General features: G+C 36.1%; 1 pseudogene; it reads right to left on the bottom strand.

Moving 5' to 3' along the window:
* LOC132119496 (protein NDRG3-like) overlaps positions 1-23,185 on the bottom strand; it is a 33,035-nt pseudogene that overhangs the window by 9,301 nt on the left and 549 nt on the right.

Genomic DNA, 23,185 nt, shown 5'->3' with positions numbered 1-23,185 from the left:
CAAGTCCTGGATCTATATTTGTTTCTTTTTCAAAATCTGTTTTACAGATATATTAATCATTATATGGAAGAGAATCTCTGCCGCCACTTCTGTTTCATCACAACTTTAAACAATGACAAAATTTCACAGACACACATAAAATGAACTGTCCTTCACTTACAGGAAGGCAAACCAAAAATATTGATGACTCATCCTGCTCTACACAAATTTTGTCCAATCAGATGCTCTCTAGAGACTGTCCTTCTCTGTTCTTATTACCACCTGCAACTGTAAGTAATAAATTAAATTCATGTATTTGATATAACTAAAAGCTGGGATTTATTAAATATATCCCAATATGCTTAAATAGCAAATATGGGAAAAATAAAACAGTGTCACATGATTTAATGGGGTCTTTAATATAATACTTGCATCTCCACATGGAAAGATAAAAATGGGCATTTGTTTTTTCATTATTGAGTATTGCATCCTGTAAGGCATTCTGACTAAATGAATGTCTGGTGTTTGCCTTTAAAATCAGTTGCACTGGAACGAATCCACACATTTTTAGCTCTCGAGGACATGAACGATCAAGGCCAAAGAGTGGGTGAGTATGAAATGTAACATTTTTAAAAAAGTCTCCTGTTCACTCTGACAAACAAACTCTCAATCTTCCAGACACATACACACACAATTAAACTCTGCATGTGGGTCTAGATAGTGTGGGAGAGTCTGGAAAGAGGAGCAGAATAGAAATGAGCCCGAAAAAGAAGACTAATTCAAACAGACAAACAGTGATTGAACATTGTGATCCCTAGGCCAACAATCAGCTGTAGAAGGTGATCTTAAATCTTAAAAATGCTCATTACAAACCATAAATGCACTAAAATATGATCTGATATCAAACATGTGCATCATCTTCCTCTCTGTGCTCTTCAAAAGAGAAAATCGGACTAGGAAGCACTGACACAGCATAGTCATTCTGGTGAAAATCAAACATGATGTTGGTTGGAATAGTTAAAAAGCCTGGTGAAATTCTTGGTATTTTCACCTGGGTAAAGAGGTTTACTACTCCCAGACAGTGTTAAACCAACCACTGACATTGAAGGGGACACATGTCGCCCAATATTTATTATTATTGGACTAATATGGGTTTTTAAATTGTTGATTCTTAAATAATTCCATTTAGTACCTCTGTATCCTGAATGTGTTACATCATTGGGTGCAGACGTTCAAAAATAAGAAAAATGAAAATCAAAGCAGCTTTCTCTTGGAAAACAGAGTCTAGGCCAAGGTGAATGAATAAATGAATGAATGAATACAAGCCAACACTCTCATTCTTTGCCCCCTCCACCCTTGCTCCCTAGCCAATAGCATCAATCATACACCACAAGCTTGAAAGCCATTACACAGCACAAACTTGATGGCAGATCACTATTACACACACACACACACACACAGATCCTAATAAACACTATCCATTAAAGAAACACACACAGTAAATACTCACTACCACACCCTGCCAGTAATGCTTGTTTTTAAGTGCTCCAAATGTCCTTGTTTTGCATGACCTATCAAGACTGCTTGATGATCATTTTTCAGACAATTCCTCGACTGAAACTATATATAATTTCAGTGTATGTCATATACATTTTAAGTCCCTGAACTAGAGTTCTCTGTAACTAACAGTTTAGTCTAAGAGACCGGTTTAATCTGTGGTAGGTAAACAAGCCAAGAGGCACATGACTTGCATGACTAATGCAAGAAAACAGACATCCCTCGTTGGAAAGAATCACATATACTGGCACGCTCATCAACCACAACATGCATCCACATGCAAACCTTTCTGCAAGAATATCAATGCTAAAATATTCAGAAATCAGGATTCAGGATTCAGTCTTGGCTGTCAGCTGTAGCGGCCACACACACTCCCTTACACGCACACACACACACACACACACACACACACTCACCACTGCATCTCCAGTGCACGCATTCTGCTCGACATCCAGAACGGTTGACATGTTTCCACACACGAGACAGTGACAGCTTCAGAGAGGAGACAGGAAGAGAAGGGAGGATCCACGAGAGAAACACTGTGGCTGAGTGGCTGAAGGAGGGATGGAGGAGAATGGACAGGGAGAGCAGTAGCTAGGCAGAGATCCAAGAGGGAGGGGAGAGAGAGGGAGATAAATGAAGAGAGGAGGTATGTTTTGAGAGAGATTTGAGATGCAGAGTGAGGAGAAAGAAAGAGGTGACTGCAGTTTGTGCTGGGGAGGCAGTGCATGCTCAAAGAGCCCTGCTCTGATTGGACAAGAGGGTGTCAGGTGGGCGGGAGGTGGCAGGAGCAGGGATGAGATGGGTGGGGCAGACAGAGAGAGGACCAGGATGGAATGATGCTCTCCACTGCACTTTATTATTGGTTTTTGACACTGGTTCACTTCTCAGATTCAACAAGAGAAGAGATGCAGAGAGATTTGACCTTGCATATCAATTGTTCTGGACTAAACATATTGATTAATGATTATATTAATTATATTTATTCATGGTAGTGGTTCTCAACTGGTTTCGACCTCAGGGCAGATCTGATTTTCTGAAGTGGAGCAAACAATTAAAACAACAACAACTGATTATCATAGAACTATAGAAAATGCCCTTACAATTTATTTATATTTCTTTGACCTTTTGCATACAATCATTTTCAAGATTTTCCAGGATGTCAGTCTTGGAATGTAACACATGGTTTTCGGTTATCTTCTAACTAGCTGTATATCAAAACAACATCTAAGGAATGTCCCTGATTAGACAGCTAAGCAAATGTGTGCTAAACACACACAAACATGTGCACTATGTATTTAAATGCATATGTGCAATTCATTTACACTTGTGGCCCATTTAAACATTGTGAATCACCAGTTAAAAATCACTGATTTACAAAAGAAAAAAAAACAGGTCAAATGAGCGATCAAACCAGTGTAACAGCAAGAACTAAACCTAATATCAGTTTCCTTGCATTTAGCAATAAATACCCAAGGCTGCAGAAGAACACAGTTTGTCCTCACTGAAGGAATGATGACATGCAGCAGATCTGTGACCCAGCAGAAGTGCAGTGTGGTCTCATCTGTGCGATCTCTCTTTATGGATCTTGGTATCTGACAGGTTATTGATCTGCCTTGCCTCCATTTACCAGTAGATGAGGCTGAAACATTTGTTTTTCATACAATAAGCCTCTTTATCATTCCTCAGGGACCACCATGGCAAAAGAATTGAGCATTCGTGGACTGGAGTACAACACTGCGTTATAAAGGTAGAGTTTATTTGTGTATCAGATGTTTAGCTAAAATGCATTATTTGGTTAAGTGAGACTGCACAACACAACAGATGGCATAAAATACACACTGCTCTTGCCATCTATTTTAAACCAAAAAAATCATACATCAAATATACAGCAAAAGTACCCAAAGGTTAAGAAGTAACACGGTTTTATGACTTATTGATGTATCTGCAGCTACAGTAATAAATTAGATTGTATTAGTCACTCTTTCCATCATTGAGCAGTCTTGTGGAGTGTGTTGTACCCGAGTGACCTTCAGCCAAGTATGTGCACATCAAACGGCAAAATGGACAGACACAGCCTTTGAAGGCCCGTCAAGATTAACTACCAAGAAACTTAAAAAAAAACAGCAACATATCATTTATAACTGAAACAAAATGGACACAGTAAGGGAGAGAGGTCAATATGATTGTAGACATCTGGGCTACATTTTTACATCACTATTTGATAGCTGAGACTGATAGAAGGTCACTAAGAACTGGGGATCAGAGATTAAATAATGTTCCTTTCTCCTGGAAAGAGGTCTGTTGCTATTTCAGATTATTTTGAATATTGTCTAATAAGTTAATGACACTGTATTGGAGTCAAGGATATGACTTTGCCTACTCTGTGCTTCTGATGCCCTCTATGGGATGAAATCGTCTCTGAAAAATGATAAACCCCTCGTGATGACTTGCAGTATTCACACAGATGCTTTAGCTATAGCTTTAACCTTTAACTACTGGCTAAGAACTAAAGGAAAAAGATGTGCAATTATCACAGTTTATTTGCTATAGTTTATAAAATTGTATTGTAGTTAAACTTTGTCAGAACAAATTCATCTTGATAAAGTCAGATAACGCAAATTAAACATGCTCTGGTCAAAGTGTTTGAATGCATTTTGGTCCCACATTTATATAAATTTTACTGGTAGTCCACTGTAAGAATAATTTTGGAGTATAATATGTCACATTTTAATTTATTTTGCAATCCTCACTTACATAAATGAACTATAGTGTCCTGCACCCACTAGTAAAAAAAATATAAAAAATTATATCTGGTGTCTGAATAATGTTTGGTTTGACTATATATATATATATATATGTGCATATATAAATTACATTTATTTTAAATGTCTTAATTGTCTCTAGCCAACCAGAATAAATAAATAAAATAAGGATAAACCTATATATACAGCATAAACAAATCTAAAATACATGTATATAAATTTCAAAACCATAAAAATTCACAAAATAAATAATTTCTTACAAATTTTCCAAAAATTATTTTGTGCTTATCATAGATCATCACAGTTTTAACATATTACAATATATATTGTTTTGATTGATTCATTTTCTACAGATTTAGACTGAAAGTTTGTAACATATAAATATATAAGCTTTACAAAACAGTCATTTAAGTAACCGTAACTAAACAATGAAGGCAATGCAGTTTTAACAAAAAACCTATCAAAGAAAAAAGTTGCAATGTTGACACTTTTGACAAAATTGTAACGGTAAAAAAAAAATAATAATAAAAAAATGATTATTTGTCTCCTTTTAAATTTGTTCAATACACTGCACATAAGCAATGGCAAATCATTTATGCCATTAAAATGAGAACAGACTATTTGATTTTTATTTCCTGGCTTTTGGCACTTTAGAAGATGGATAGTGAGAGAGATAACACTGCATTTCCTCTCTTTTCACCAGCAGAGAGCAGTCACACCTAAAACGAGAGCTTCCTCACACACAGGTGCAGGTTCTGCAGCATCAGTGCTTGTGTGAGATTGGATTGGCTGGCCTGGTGTCAGACCATCACTAGACTAACACTTAATGTGTGTGAGCTCCTGTACAGAGGCTTGCTGAGTAAGGAATACTAAAGTCACTCTATAATATAGAGCAGGTCATGCCTGAGTCTCAGCATGCTCACTGCAGGCACTATATATAGCTCATCTGAGACCCCTGCACTGAAAGAGGAGGATGTGATTCACAAAGAATGCTTTTCTAATTGCTAAAGAGACATTAAAAACACATCAGATACGAACTTACAAATTATGTATATATCTTACATTTTTCCAATATGGCAACCACCTTCATATCATCCATTACATAACAGAATGGATTATGATCAATGTGGATAATCCTGATATGTTTTACAGGTAGATTCCAGTGTACCTTCTCAAATTACAACAATATCGTGATCATCTTATTTTTATTAAATGGATTGATTTCCACAAAAAAATAAAATAAAATCAGAGTCCTTGAGAGAAAAAAGGTAGAACACATAGTAGCATCAAATCACAGATTCTCAAACTGAGGTTTGTTTCAACATCGGATGTTTTTCCCAAAATAACGCCTTTGATACTCAAATTTACATAAAAATGTATATTAAAAGGTTCAACAAACTAAAATAGTCATAAATCACAAAACCTGTTTTAGCGCACACAAACCTCTAATGAACATCCAAGAATAACTCATTTTATCTCATCCACCAAAGAAATTCTTAAATGAAGTCTTATCTTACCTGACAGTCAAAGTCTTGGAAGTTTTGAGTGTTCTGTAGGAGAAAGAGGTGACATTTGATTATTCTACACTCATTAACTTACATAAAAATGTCTAACAATATTACATTTTGATCATATCATCAATTATTCTCTGTCCAGCTTCTGCTGCTCTTTATATTGACGCCACTAGGTGGAGTAAGAGGTCAGTGAGTCTCCAGTTCAATCATTTAAAGCAGGGGTGTCCAAACCAGGACCGAGTTTGGATACCCCTGATTCAAAGGAATGGTTCAACAATATATCTATCATAATTTACTTGTTGTCATGTCATATTTATTTAGTGGAAAGCAGAAAATTAAGACTTGGAGTTTTTGCATAAGATGCATGGAAGGTTTTTATTATACTTTTATGGTGCATTTTTGCTGTTTTATGGAGCTTGACAGCCGGTCATTACGAACTGCTGCTGTGTGGCAAGAACTGCATAACTCTTTTTTATTTCAAGAAAATAAATAAATACTCCGGTTTTGAAACAACATGTACATGATAAAGTCCAACATTATTTTTAAATAATTGACCCAACTGCAATTGTAATGGAATTATAATTTTGTACTAATATTGTTTGTTTTTGTCATTTTTAGTAGTTTCATATATATATATATATATATATATATATATATATATATATATATATATATGTGTGTGTGTGTGTGTGTGTGTGCATAGTTTTAAACCATTTTTCAGTTCATTTTCAGGTTTAAGTTTTAATTTCAGTTTTGTCTTTAAATTGTCTAAATATTATCTCAGAATATTATAAAACTAGAAATTACAAATACTTTCTATTAAGTCTATCCAACATTAGTTTTCTGTTAGATGTATAAACCAGAAGGAAAACATCAAATAAAATCTAAAATAAAAGAAACATTTCCAACCAGTTTTTCAAAAGAAACATTAATGTGTTTCATTCACTTCATTCATTATCATTAGTTCCAAGGGAGATGAAGCTACCCATAAAAAGTTTGTCCCTCGACTCGTGAATTATACTGGCAGTGTTACTCAACGCTAATGAGTTTATGACATTTACATTTCTATTTTTAGTTTCTGAAATGGATGTTCTGTGGCAAAGAAGGATGGCAAGATTTAAACTGACAAACCCTGCGGATGTCTTGATGCTAATTCTTGCCCTCAGGGGCTGCAGGAAGAAAAATAATTATTATGGTGAAGACAGAAATTTCTTTAAATGTGCCGAATTGTTTTGCACCTCAACCCCATTAATCCTTTTTTTTCTATTCCTGATCTTTCAATTTTGTTCTTCCACTTTTTCTCTCTGTTGAAACCATTTCACTAATATTCTACCCCATCCACCCTTTTTCCATCTCCATTTGTTTTCTCTTGCCACAGTTCATGAATTATTCAGTTTGATGAAGTGAAGACAGACACGGGGTAGATAGGAACTCTGCTTCAGTCAGAAGAAAACAGAGACCTTGAACAAGGAGACGTGTGTGGGAGTGTTTTCACGTGGTATAGATGTGTAACACGAGTCGTGAGACTTGACGTGTGCATGAGCATCACTATGGTTTATGCTGTGTAACTAATGATGAGCTCTGCCTTGTCTATAGGCTTTTTATTGTGTTAGATCCCGCTCCTCATACATTTATGTGCATAAACATCAACAATGGTCAAAGATCTAGCTGCAAATTTTGCTGATTTAAACTAAATATCTAGCTGACTTACAAGAAATATTTAAGAATTCTAACAATTGATTTTGTAAAAACTGAAGATTGGATTGGAAACTGCAAAAAAAAAAAAAATTGCAATAGAGTTACATTATAGCAGATTTCAAGCTACTGTTTATTTTATTATTTTGGTCAGCTTATTAAAAATGTGTATCAATAGTTACATTTTTTTATCTTGGTAATTATTCATGTATATACTTGGGTCAGTACTTTAAAGAATATATATTTTTAATTGTTTACATGACCAAATCTAAATTTCCATAATTTGATGTCTGTACTATTATTCAAAAATGTTTACAAAAAATAATAATAATAAAAAAAATTGTACTACTACAATAAAACGTGCTCCTTTTTACTTCCAGGGTATGTAAAAACTGGGCATTTATAAGATAAAAGAGGTGCTTGTGACACAAATTAGACCAAAATATAACTATATGACTATAGCTTGTTCATGATTGTGTATATGTAGATATTGATACTGTGTGTGTCTGCACACCAGACGGATGTTTCTGACAGGTTTATCTCACCTTGTTGGTCAGCAGAGGCTTGATCTCAGTCAGCTGAACGTCTTGTAGCTCATCCATCTCGGTGTCTGTTTGCACTAAAAAAAGAAAAATACACACATCATTTATTACTGTAAATAAAAATCAATGTGTACACTGTTTGAGTTGAATGGAATCTAGTCTAATAAAGTCTAAAATTCTCACATTGTGTCACTTTTGAAGCAGACCTCACCAAGTCAATACAGAGGCCTTGTATTGAATTTCTGCTAATAGAACACACTTTGCAACGTACTTAGCAGAGTTCTAATCATTTCCTCAAGTGTAAGTGTAGTCACCCTTTTATTTTTAATTAACCTGGAAGACCTTAGATCGGGTATTAGCCCACGACAGCCTTTAAATCACACACACACAAACACACGCACACACACACGTTTGTTTTTGTGAAAAGTGGGGACATCCCATAGGCGTAATGGTTTTTGTACTGTACAAACTGTATATTCTATGGCCCTACACCAACCCTACACCTAAACCTAACACTCACAGGAAACTTTGTGCATTTTCACTTTCTCAAAAAACTCATTCTGTATGATTTATAAGCGTTTTGAAAAATGGGGACATGGGTTATGTCCTCATAAGTCACCCTCTCCTTGTAATACCTGTGTCATACACATGTCATTACAGAGTTGTGTCCTGATAGGTCTCAAAAACAAGAGCACACACACACACACACACAGTAATAAAAGCTCAGCGCCAAAGGAAATGTCTCTACAATTAAATGTGCTCTTTTTAGTTGCCTTGGGAACAGGGATGTTTTGATGAAAGGGTACAGTCTGCTAGAAAATATATAAAGTTACATGATTCTGGTCTGCGATTAATATTCTGAAGGCCGAGAGGCAAGCGAACACGCACAATGTAATTAAAACATCAGTTTCTATTCATCATTCTTTCAGCAAAATCGCTAATTGTATTCATTATAAGGACTGAGTCAGTAATTAGCATTTAAGTGGCTAAGCAAATTAAGCCCCACTTTATATTTTTTCAATGTCTATCCAAGGAGAGACCAACAGAAATATGATGTATATGAAAATGTATTCAAATTTTCAGTTTGAATTCGAACAGGACAAAATACTGACCTGCTGAGATGCTAAAAAAATGTGTCAAACAGGCTGTTGCAACTGTTATACATTTAACAGATTGATACATGGGGATCACCATCAGACGTGATCTGATGACATGCAGTTTATGGATTTACATTTTTTTTTTATTTAAGATTCAGTCTGTAGATTTTCTTATTTTCGAAAAAATTAAAAATAGTCTCTTATGCTCACCACAGCAGCTGATGTAAAAACAGTAACATTATGAAATATTATTACACTTTTATGTCACACTTCTATGTTCTCTTCAGTGTCACACGATCCTAAAGAAATCACTCTAACACACCGATTTGGTGTTCAAGAAACATTATTATCAATGTTGAAAACGGTCTAATATTCTTATGAAAAAGGTGATACATTTTTATTAGGATTCTTTGATGAATAGAAAGCTAAAAATAACAGCATTTCAAAAATAAATCTTATAAATGTCTTTACTATCACCTGTGATCATTTAAATATGTCCTTGCTAAATTACAGTAGGCCTATTTAATAACTAAAAAAATTAGAACACAGGATCAGAACAGAAGTGTATGCAAGTATTTCCAATCTGTCAACGTTTTTCATCATCAAACACCTTTTTGCTTTCAGTACTTCATTGTAATTTGATCTTTGGTTTGACAAACGAGTTTTTAAAAGTACAAATACCCATGTTTTCAAATAAAGTGTGCTCATAAAAAGTTGCATGTACAATAATGAGCAAAGTCCAGTTCAAAGTCCTTATTCCAAAAGGTCAGTGCCTTTCATCAATAAAATACCAGAGCAGCACTGAAAACAAACTTCATTACGTAAAAAGCGAGAAAACTACTAGCACATATTAAGGGGCATTTACGCGACAACATTTTCAGCCAAAAAGGGAACCATTTATGAGTTTTGCCTGTTCGTTTACACGACAGCAATGTTTTGGGGACTGAAAATGCATATTTTTGAAAAACGTTTTCTAAGTGCACGTTTTTGAAAATGCCATCGTTATCGTTTCTGTGTAAACACCCAAAACGTGAATCTTTGAAAACAGTGATGTCATGAGTGTGCATAGTGCATGTTAGGTATGTAGACATGCACGGTACGTGTCGATTTTAAAGGCAAGCACGAACAAACATACACAGTAATGGCAGAGTACACGGTACTGTTGTTGCTATTTAAGAGTTCTTCAGCAAAGTGTGGATTTACTTCACCAATATTACAACCAACAGCGGAGAAGCATATATAACATATAATCGTCACTTCCCCACAGGTGCTGTTTACTAACAAGGTGACAGCGCCAACTACTGGCCTGGCATACATAATACAGCATTTTTGTCCGTTTTCGCTGATTTGTGTGAACGCGAATGATTTTGAAAATGTTGTTGTGTATATGTGAAACTTTTAAAAAATGCAAGGGAAAAACTTTTCAGTTTTTGACTACACCATTGTCGTGTAAACGTAGCCTAAGAAGTGAAAGCTTAGGAGTTGCAATCTCCTCCGCAATCCCAGCAGCAAATCCAGATGAAGGACATTAAATAATATCTAGACAAGCACTGACATAAAAAGAAAACAACTACTGTTCAGCATGCCTGTAAAGATTTGCCGTATTCCCCTCAACTTCCGCTCATGGTCCACAAATTTAGGCTGAGGGCAAAGGCCAAACTGCAATCATGACATCTGATTGCAATTCCAACATGGAGCTGAAAGACTTGGCTGTAATTATCAAACAGATTCATACATTTATTGAAAATACTGCCAAGATTAATGTCAAGATTTCATATCAACCAGATAGGACTTGCTTCACTAAGCCAAATTAACTTCCTCACCACACTATCAACTGCAATCAATGTCATCTTCAGTTTTCACCCACTCTAGTTGAGCATTCAGTGAAGTGTAAAACTGTTGCCATAGAGACAAAAGGACTGATGTTTATTTTCAGAGAGGGCTCCCAAAGGGACGAGAAGGAGTCATGAAGACTCAGAACAGCAGACCGAGGCATTAGCTGAGACTCAAAGATACCACAGTCCTTCATTTATTTTATTCCTCACATTACATCAGGTTTTTCCGAGTATAAATGTAAAATCTACTGTGGGAAAAACCCACAGCTAAAATCCTTTTTCACCATCTTCCCATGTGTATTGCATAACTATGCCGTCCAAAGAAATGTGACTCATGTAAAAACACTTCCCAGGGTTCCTGTCTATTATTTCACTGAGATCTACACAGCTGCCAAAAACACACACACACACACAGATAAGAGCATCCCTGAATCAATTGCATGATAAATCATCTACAAAAATCAACTTTTAGCCACGACAAGCTAAATCAAGTAATTATTTTTTATTACCTGTATTTAAATTTTCTTTGAACGTTTCACTATAATATTGCTGGAAACATGTTCACAAGTCACGCTCCACATACCCTGTTAATCAGTCACATATGGATAAGGAGGCCTGCTAACATACTTCAGCCCACACACACACAACCTTGCATACCCTTGAGGGGCTTTCCCATTCATCTCTGTTAATTCTTAAATTAATTTCATGAAGAAGTGCATCTGGATTATTTTAAATAGCCAACAGTATGCCACAAGTCAATATGAGCATTTTTCGCAACGCATATTTTCCCAAATATGTTATTTCTGAGTAAATGCATTATTTAATGATACTGATATTGTATTTTGTTTTGATACAACATTCACCAATAAATCATTCACAATAAGACCAAGAATGTGTTTTAATAAATAAACATGGCCAATTTGTATTTAATACTGATTGCATATAACCTGGAATATAAGATTTGACATTTTTATATACTAAGTATATATTATATTATAATTTTCTTTTTCCTTGTACAGATGTCTTTTCATGGTGATTTATTCGGGTCTATCCCTGGGAGGATGTCTACAAATTTTGCCCCCACATATTTGATAACCTCTTACACACACACACACACACACACCTACTAAGTGAAATAAAAGAGGAGCTGGCTCGAATGCCGTCAGCAAACACTGCTGAAAGATCGATGGCCATTACAAAGCACTCCTACTCTTGTCTGTCCATCCATCCCTCTCACTCTCTCTCCCACTCCATTTTCCACCTTGAAGCTATAAACAGCCCATGAGTCAAAAGTAACAAGTGAGGTCAGTAAGGAGTGTCCACAGATGTGGACAGATGGTCTATGTCCTGCCTGCTGCATGGGTTAAGTTCTGTCCAGTTCGTGTCACACAACTAATTTTAATAAACGTATTAATTCAAGAAACTTTGGTGAATCATTTATCGACAGGAATATCCAACATTCTGGAGAGCCACAGTATTCACACACAAAAACAATCTGTTTTGTAAAAATAATATCATTCGAGATCTGTTGAAAATCAGTGTGAAGATGGATGACAGCTGGACAGCACAGGCTTTGAGACACCGTATGGGCCTTTGGCTTTCCTTATCTTCTGTTTCTTGAGGACTTTGCACACATCATCTTCACAGATCTTAAGTGCAGGTTGAGAAGCAGTGGAAGGGAGGGAGGGGAGGCGGTCAGAGCGGGTGTGGGGTGTGAGATCAGGCTTTTCAAAACTGCAGTAAAACGCATTCAAATCATTGGCTAAAAGTTTATTCTCAACAGTGCTGGGGGATGAGGTCTTGTAGCTGGTGATGGCTATTTAACCTTTTTTTAAGTGGAAGGCATCAACCTTAGACCATTTCCATGTATGCTCACCTGTTGAATTGAAACTAGTCCAATCATGTCCTCTCAATCTCCTTGCTCTTTGCTGACAGAGTGGGAAGCTGAGGAACACAATCTATGACTAGGGTTAGAATGGAATACTAGAAATACTGAAATATTACATGATGCAATGATAAAGGTTTAAACTTACACATTGTTGAATAAGGTAGTTTCATCAAGCTGCATGTTTACTGAATTATGTCAACATTAAATTATGTCATCAACTGATAGATATTGATAGGTTCAATATATTTTAAATATTCAATTATTCATTTAATTAATTAATGTATAGATATTTTCTAGCCCTCCAATATGTCATTTTAGACACAGTAATACATTACATAGTACCTTTATTCATAACCGTTATAAGTATTACACAATAATGGTTCATAGGTGGCATCAAAAGTACATTTGAGAAATAGCTTATCTTTCCTTTGAGAACAAACCGAGATGTGAGTTGGAAAGGTTATTTTAATATAATTTTGTATAACAATATCTTTTGGCACTTAAATCAAATAATGATTCATGAAGAATTAGAAATCAGAGCTGAAATTTTTTTTAATAAAATAAGGAAAAAACTCAAACAACAAGCACCAAGCTTTTCAAATGACAACAACAAATATTAATAACATAATATAACATATATATGATTAAATAAGATGAAACTAATTTTATAATAACAATAATAAAAAAGATCAAATTAATGCATAAAATATTGATATTAAAACTTTTATTAACGTAATTGTTAAATTAATTATATGTATTATATGATGTAATACATAGAATGTAGGGCTGCAACTAACGATTATTTTGATAATCGATTAATCTGTCGATTATTTTTACGATTAATCAGTTTATGTACTTATATTTTAGTTTTTTCCATTTTTTCCCCAAGTAAATTATTAATAAATGGTCTTTATCCTTCAGCATAGATTTTTAAGAGATTTTAACCATTTTGCACTGTCATATCCTCATCAAAAATATACCTGGAGTTGTTTTATTGTGTTAGTAATCCTTTGTCGAACTCTTCTGCAATCAGAACACTGACCCATACTCTAGCAAATTACACAAGGAGATTTAAAATAATGTTTTCACCATGGCAGTCCTTAGAGCTCCTAAAGTAGTTTAACATCCCGAACAAAGCTTATTAAGGAATCTTTCAGAACATATTTTCACGAAGAATAAGGATAAAACAGAATAATATTGCAGTGCATTGTATTTTATTATTTACTGGGAAACAGCTTTATAGCTTTTGCTGTGAAATTGTAAACAATCCTTTCGAATAAAGTGCCAGTGGCATGAAACCTGAATGGAACTCACAATTTAAAGTAAAATCCATCAGAAGGTTGTCCAGAAAAAAAAATTGGACAGTCACACACAAAAAAATCTGTGTGAAAAAGAGAAATGAATACTTAGAAAAAAAGTGCATTTCAAATATCTTTAAACATTTACCTCTCTCATTCAGTCATAATTAGGCTGCACGACTGAATTTTGAACTGGTAAACGACAAACAGTTAGCTTTAAATGTTAACTGTTAAAAAGCAATGTTATCAGCTTTTACGACTAAACATTTGCAAACAACATTGTACTGGAGAATCTGCACAAATGAAAGTCTTAGGGGCCGTTCACATATCGCGCCTAAAAACGCGTGGAAAACGCTAGGCGCGCCGCTTTCTCCTTTTTTCCAAAGCGCTCGTGCAGTTGCGCCCCTGAGGCGTCTGCCTTTGCTAAGCAACCATGACGTGCTCTCTCCTTGAAGACGCGGAAATTTCAGCAAAGGATAAATGGATTTGCAGCTCAAAAAAATCGCTTGCAGTAGCTCTGCTACTAAATTTATTTCAAAATGGAAATCCATATACAACTATGATCAGCTGTTCCTTTCATCTTGACTGAGATTTTAACGTTGTTACGGGAAAGGATGAAGCTGATTGGTTAGTTCTTGTCACATGACCCGCGATGCGCTTGCAGCATTCTGAAAAGTTGAGATGTTTTTAACTCGATGCGGTGCTGGAAATAACGAACTTGAGCGCGCAAAAGACGCGATATGTGAACGTCCCCTTAAACAGTTCAGTAGTGCAGAGTTTACAGGTTACTCTTCTTTTTTGAAGGCTCAAAGTAGAGTACTCCCAGTCTCCCACATCCCGCTAAATGCTGCAGAGACGCTGTTCGGGAAGCACGTGACATAAAACGAGGCCAGCTATTGGCTATTCGCTACTTCTCCTGCTGTACTGGCTGAGTAAAACCACCGGTGGCTCATTACTGCCACACTTTGGTCACCGCAGATTTGAAATATGCACAAAATGAGCCGCTTACGGCAAATAAAAATTATTTAGCAACGAATCGATGACTAAATTAGTTGACAACTATTTTAATAATCGATTTTTATCGATTAAATCGATTCGTTGTTTCAGCTATAATAGAATGTTTCAGAAAAGTCACTGCTAAATAAATATTCCAAAGACAAGCTGCATGTTCCCATTCCCTCCTTTTTCTTTCTGCTTTGGTCTCCATCTCAGCGGCTCCCCCATCTTGAACTGAATTAAGTGAAATCCCTCAACTAAGCAGTTGTGTAAGTGATAGCGGAACGTGTACAGTCCATTATTAAAGCTTTTGTTGTGGCAGAGTGCAGCCAATTCACTAGACTTTCTGCCAAAATAAGACTTCCGTCTCTCTCTCTCTTTTCATACACTAAGGCTGAGGGACACCCTGCATGCTGATGCACACTGTCACAGACTTACAGCATCACATCCATCATAATTTGGCTTTTGCCTTATTATTGCCTTGATTATTTTATCAAAATAAGTAAACTAAAAATAGATAACGAACTAAAAAAAATTAAATGCTAAAAGTAAATTCAGGCTTTATAACATTATAAGATTAGGTTTGAAAAATTGATATTCATTTTGAAATTTTCTTTAAAAAAAACATTTAGCTTTAAAAAAAAAAACTAAGGTTGAAGGTAACCTAAATGTAAAAATTTAGGAAATGAACATTCGCAATTAAATATACAGGTGCATCTCAAAAAATTAGAATGTCATGGATGTCATGAATGTCAAATTTATTTCAGTAATTCAAACTTATGTATTAAATAAATTCAATGCACACAGACTGAAGTTGTTTAAGTCTTTGGTTTTTTTAACTGGTAAGAACCACATTATCATCTTCAGGAAATACACTGTATTTCAATGTTGTTTTTTAATCCTTTCCCCACCTAAACTAAGAGACTAAGAGAGAGTTAGAGAACATTAAAAAAACTATACAGGGGCTTAACAGGTTCTTTATACGGTTTTAGGTGCCCTTGAGCAAGGCACCGAACCCCCAACTGCTCACCGGCGCCGTAGCATAAAAATGGCTGCCCACTGCTCCGGGTGTGTGTTTACAGTGTGTGTGTGTGTTCACTGCTCTGTGTGTGTGCACTTCGGATGGGTTAAATGCAGAGCACAAATTCTGGGTATGGGTCACTATAGCACCTCAACCACCCCAAAGAACTGCTGAAGAACCCAATTTTGTGTTTGTGTACAATTTAGAAAGATAAAAATCAGTCGATAAACAATGCTACAGATAAACTGTGTAGACAAAGTCTTTGCAAGCGCCTAGACAAAAATACTTTTTTTAAAGTCTTCTTAGGCACCATGAATTCATACGGTTAGCATGTTTATTACAGTATGGTTTTTTTTATAGACAGCATGTATAGACCTACCCTAGCAAAAGATATAATTTTTTGGTATGTTTATTGTGGGGCATCATATGTGGCATCAAAACAATTCTACCACGGAACGCATCTCTGCAGACGGTCTGCTTTTGAGTTCACAAATTCATCACATAACAGAGCAGGCACGATGCAGCAGATACACAAAGGCTTTGAAGTAAAGAGATGTGGAAACTGTGGTCTCTGTTTGTGTACTGAAAGCATGAGGATTTAAAATGGGTTAAATTACAGAGTGAGACTAAATGTTAAGGTTCACAATATGTTAAGGGGCGTAACATTTCTGTCACACGCTTGAGGTATTCGGCTTATCACAATGCACTTGATAGCTGGCCAATCAGAGCACACCTCACTTTTCAGACCGCTAAAGCCTGGTTCACACGGCAGGATAATTAGGCCGATTTTAGCCCCGATTCACCCCTTCCGACAATCTTAAGGATGCTCCGATTATCGTTAAATAATCTGATCAGATATTCCTGCCGTGTGTGGTGTGTTAAGACTGCTCTCCTCTGCTCGGAAGGACGTCGGGACCGCTCCGATCTCAAATCGGGGATATCCAACATGTTGGATTAATTTGGCCCGATTTCTTCTCGTGTGTGGTGTCCCCCGAGGACAAACGATCACGCAGCCTGTGGACTGTAGCCAATCAGAAAGCGAGGTGACGAGGCGGCGAGGAAGTACCGGGAAACAAAATCAAAACAGCCGGCCGCATGGCGCACCAGAAAGTCCGGTGGACGTCGGAGATGGAGGACCAACTCGTCGACCTGTGGCAACACCTTGAATGTTTGTCTCCACTTCTTTGACCATCGCCTTTTCTTGTTTTTCTTATGTTTTTTTTTAGGTTAAAAACAAAGCACAAACTATGGCCACTGCATCCTCTTCGTCCGCCATGATTGTTTACTCTGAAGTCACGTTTGATCTCGAGGGATTTTGCAAGATTTCCCGTCTGACCTGGGAATGCTCGGGAGTCAAATCGGTTCGTTTGTGATGTGTTGATTTTGCCGTGTGGCTGCACACCACACACTGTACGACCAAAACTGTTAGACACGTGATTTTTTATCGCCGTGTGTGGGGTCTCTCAGGTTTGAAAAATCGGCCGACAATTTTAAAATCGTCCCGTGTGAACCAGGCTTAAGCCTTGTAAAAATCAGCGCGTTTCAGAAGGCGGGGCATAGAGAAACAAGAAAAAAATGTACATTATGTGGAAAATAATATGTTTTTTGAATCTTAAAGCGCATAAACATTTAACAAATAATGTTCTTTTTAGCAGCATCATATGACCCCTTTAATTTTTAATTCAGTTCTAAAATATATATTAAGCAAATATATATCTTTTACATTCTATATATTTAATTTACCTTCTTTCAAATGAAAAAAAGAAAAAAAAGACCTTCTTTCATAAAGGAAATAATAAATAATTGACAGTAACCCTTATAAGGGTGCCAGATTCCCCAAAGATGCACGAAGCAAGGCATGGGTTGTGTTAGATGGATGTCAACAAATTAATCTGCTTTGGTAAATGACAGAAACTACATTTCCCACTTGTCCAGCCAAGATGTGAGCTGACTTTCAGCAACAGCTCACAGAGCCATAAATAAAATCTAAACGTGTGGCATGTGGAGCCTGGGTTAAATGTATTTAAGAGAACCTGCATTAGCACAGTCTAAAATTAAAATCCTGTCTTCAGCAAGGCTGGGAAAATGCTCTGAGAACCAAATTAGATTTTCATCTGAACAACATTATATGACTCTTAACTTCTACTTTAAATATATCTATTAGCTCAATGAAGAATGTATTTTACTTTGGTAATTGGACATACATGTTGGAAAATTATCTGAATGTATAGTTTAGATTCTAAATATGCAAACCGATGGTAACCAAGGTAAATGTTCATATTTCATGACAATAAATGACACAAAAAAAGTAGCGTGGGATATTTGTACATCAAGAGTTGATTGGGCCATGAAAAGTGGGAGCCAGATACTAATTTGAAGGCTGATGTTTGGATAATATACACTATTGTTCAGAAGCTTGGGGTCGTAGTTTGAGGGTGTGTCATCATAGTATGTAATCAAGTAGGAGTGTTCTGAACAACTTATGTCTGTCCAACAATTACGAGATAGTTTTTTTGGTGTAAAAAACGGCATCTGGTGTTTTATTATTATTTTATTATAGACATGACTGTGTTCGGCTACAGTGCAGTGGTGCAACCTTTGATGCAATGGAAATAGTTCTAAATATAATGTTATAATAGTTATAGTAAAAACGCAGTTAAAGTTTTTGAGGCAATTCCATATGTAATGCTAATTTCATATGCAAAGCTGATAGCCAATCATAGCAGTGGGCATTTACAGCAGACATGCCCCTTCCAGCAGTGTTCAAATGAGAAAGCTAAATTCATGATGGAAAATTTATTGATAAAAAAAAATACCAGTATTGTAAGTGCACCACAGGAAGTACTACCATTTTCCCTTTAATGCGTGATTGATAAAAAAATAATGTATTCATTAATTTTAAAAAAATCTTACTGACTCTTAACTTCTGAATAGTAGTACTTATACTGTTAATCATTAATAAACCAATAAGAATTTCAGGGTAAAAAAAGCCAAAGAGACACTAAACTTTCTCATGCAGGCTCATGTAAAAAAAAAAAAATTGTAAGAGCAGAACTAGTACTGCTGTGCTTAGAAAAGGATTGTTATGTATTTTGCTTTCAAGAGCCTTAACTCCTTAGGGATCCAGTACAAACTACTTTTAAGGATTAAAATTCAAGAACAGCATGAAGGTACACTGAGCAAATAAAATAAAAAAAGACCCTCTACTGTGATCTGAAAAAGTGCTAGGTCAGTCTGAAATCTGATGATCAGTTTGATGGAATAGACTGAGACATCTCAGCAGGCCGGCCTGATATTGAGCCATCAGGCAGAAGCACAGCTGTCAAGGTGAAAATGGGAGGAGAAACAGTAGGAGACAGAAAAAACATGGCACAAAACCAAAGACACAGGTTTTAGTGGTCTGGCTACAGTCCAGAACAACCACATGAAACCCACACAGCTCATACAACAGGCCACAACAAATGATCTTTAATGCTAATAAGACAAAGAACTGGAAGAACTGGTGAAATTTATTAAAAGAGCTTAGCAATCCAACACAGGAATGATTCGTTTTTGTAGGTCAGATATTAGATGGGTGTAAGCTGATTAACAAAGTGCACATCTGAAAATATAAACGAATCAAGTGCACCACGTAGCAACAGCAGGATCTACAAATTAAGGTCACAAGGAAGTCACAAATCTTCAGACATTCATGCTAACCACAGCCACCCTATACTATACGTTTGTTTGCGAGCTGCCGTTCTCTCTTCACTAGACTTCTCTTGAAGGAATACTCCACTTAAAAAAGAGAGAGTTGAGTTTAGTTATTAGTTGAGTTATGCAATCACAGTGATCTGATCAAGCAGATCGGATCATCAGTCAATCAGAACACGGCGGGTTTACACTTGGCAACATCAACTGACTTTTCTATCTGGATAACCGATTGGATCTGCCTTTCCCACGCAATATTTAAATAAGTCTGCAGAGAATGGTCTGAAGTCAATATGAAGTAGTAGGTTTTCTTTTGGAAAACATTTTCAGTCGCAGGACATTTTACAAATCAAATATAAGTGTAAGAGTCTAACCAGCGCTCCACACGGGTGTTCTCCGTCTCTCTTCGGACAGTTCGCGAGAGAGGGGGTGGCGTTTGTGTGACGTCCATCTGTGAATGCAGACATAATGGCTGGATTTGGTTTACATTACACTGAGATCCAATCACAATGTGTCCTTGACTCTGGATCAGGACACGCTGATTGGATAACATTACGATCAGAAGTGCGTTTACACTTGTCTTTTCAATGTGTACTGTATGTGGACAACATCCGGATACAGGTCGCATGTTAATGCCAAGTGCAAACGCAGCCTTTGTGTAGTTGCAGAGTTCCTGGGACTATTTTCAGGTGCTGCGTAATATCACTTGTGCCTGCTGCACCAATGGTACGGCAGCAAAGTTCCTTGATTGATCTTAGTACATTATGTAACTACAGAAGAGTGAAGTTTTAAACAGAAAAAAATACAGAAACTATTTGGTCATTTTTGAGGGAGATGTTAATGGTCTAATCAGATTCAATGATCTATGCTAAGCTAAGCTAAAAGTGCTACCCCCAGACCTGGAGATCGGCTGAATGGATTCAAAAACAGTAAAACTCAACTGTTTAACTCTAGGGGAGCTAGAAAATTAGCCTATTTTTTTTTTTTTTTTTTAAAGTGGAGTGTTTCCTTATGGAAAGAGACTCAAATTAGAACAAACGCTCCAGAGCATTAAATTTGCCATTCACTATGCAGCAATTAGGCTACACTATGCAAACAACCAACTAGTTTTTCAGTAAACAGTCCAGTCGGTAAGGTAAAATACAATTAAAAACTGGTAACAGTATAATTTCAATGAAAACAGTACCAAAGTTTTACAATCCTATACACTACTGTTTAAATGTTTGGGGATGGTAAAAATTTTTAATCCTTTTGAAAGGAAAAGTCTTTTATACTCACCAAGGCTGCTAAGGCTGCTTTTATTTAATCAAAAATACATTAAAATAGTAACATTGTTATTACGATAAAAATTTTTTTAACTGTTTTTAATATATTTAAAAATTAAATTTTCTCATGTGAAGGCAAAGCTAAATTTTCAGCAGCTATTACTCCCATAACATTGTTGTCGAAACCGTGATATTTATTTATCTATTTATATTCACGATTCACTGTTGAATAGAAGTTTCAAACGAACAGCATTTATTTGAAATAGACATATTTTTTGGTAAAATCACAAGTGTCTTTAATGTCACTTTTGATTTTACCGCATCTTTATTCTTTACTAAATAAACATTTTTATTTATTTAAAAACAATCTTACACTTTAAACTTTTGAGCTTTAGTATAAATACCACAGTTTATGAAATAATCAGAAATCATCCTGCATCATGATATATTCAAAACTTCCATGAAACAGATATACTTCACAAAATATCTTAGATATTAGATAAACCCAGCTAAATTTAATTGGAAAAATTATGTTTGGTATCATCATCGGAATTCAAATAGCTCATTAAGGACTACAGACTGTGCTTTCGGTCTTGCACATGAAGTGAGGGACAGTCTGGAGGAGCATCTTGGAATCTGTCCACATCACACAACCAACAGCCTGGCAGTCTCCTGTGATACTGCTCCACCTGCAGCAGGTGCTTTACAGAGGATGCTATGAGGACTGCAGAGGAACATTCGTAATGTCGCAATGCACGTAATGTTTAGTTTACTTAAGAGATATTTCACTAAAAATGCAACATGTTCTTAAGATTAATAACCTTTTTTCCCATTCATCAATAGTTTTTACTGATCACAAACCCCAAAAAAGGACAAAACAGACCATTAAATGACACAATACTAGCCTTATGCATTAAATACCAAGTCTTCTAAAGCTAGATGAAGTTTGTACGGCAAAGTGCTGCATAAAGATTCTTCAAAAAGATCCATGACACATTAGAATGGCGAGTTCGAGAAAAAGTGCCTTCCCTTATCTCTGTAAAGCACAGGCCATAGACTACCCATTTGCACTCATGCTAGTCCACAGACCTGATTAGCAGGGTTATTGAGATTGTGAGCACACTCAATTGAACTGAAGCATAGCTTAATTAAAGCTCGCTGCTCCAAAGAGATCCAGGATTTCCTGACATCTCCACATGCCATCCTACAGGAACACACTAACTCTCTCTCTCGCTCTACATATAAAAGAATATTCTTCTCTATAGGGAAGTTAAAATGTTAACATCTCAGCAATAGGAAACACATCGATTACACATTTTAAAAATAAGGAAAAAGAAAAAAAAATGAATTTAAAGAGTAATTAAAGTAAAACGAGCTAATGCATTCACTGTGCCTGTTTTTGTACCAGTTTAATTGGATTTCTATCTCAAACAGCAGTATACAGATCTGTTATGGCTTTGAATTGAAAACAACTGATTAAAACATACTGTGTATTACAATAAACACTGTATCAGTGTATGTATGACAAACAGATTTCAGCTAAGAAGACTGTGAGGGGGTCTCTATTGTGTCCTGTGTTGAAGATAACAACAGGTTAGTGTTGTTTGTTTGTCGTGTCAACAGTGTGTAGTGCACTATCACATTGTCTGAGTGTGTTAAACCGCACACCTGTGAGAACATGGAGTTCACATCCTCAGCACTGCGACCTTCCAATGAGCAGGTGACCGAGGACAATGTCATTTGTGTCATGCCGGAAGTTGTGTCGTATATAATTGAAACTATCCCAAAAATCCATCACTTTACACTGTTTTTGATATGTAGGCGTCATATGACAAGAGTTAATCAATTGAGAAATACTTACATTTTATACATACATAAAGGTTTAAATTAAGAAACAGGACTATCACGAATCAAAGTTAGACCGACGTAAATAATTTAGCAACATAAATTCAGATGCACTTCAACAGCAACACATTCTTTCACTGAAACTGCGGGTAGACAAAGACAAATCCAATTCAAAAGACTGAATGTAGGATGCAGCTG

The sequence above is a fragment of the Carassius carassius genome, chromosome 38, assembly GCF_963082965.1.
Source record: "Carassius carassius chromosome 38, fCarCar2.1, whole genome shotgun sequence".
Lineage (NCBI taxonomy): Eukaryota > Metazoa > Chordata > Actinopteri > Cypriniformes > Cyprinidae > Carassius > Carassius carassius.
The sequence above is the reverse complement of the archived record's forward strand: the minus strand, read 5'-3'. Positions and strand labels throughout refer to the sequence as shown.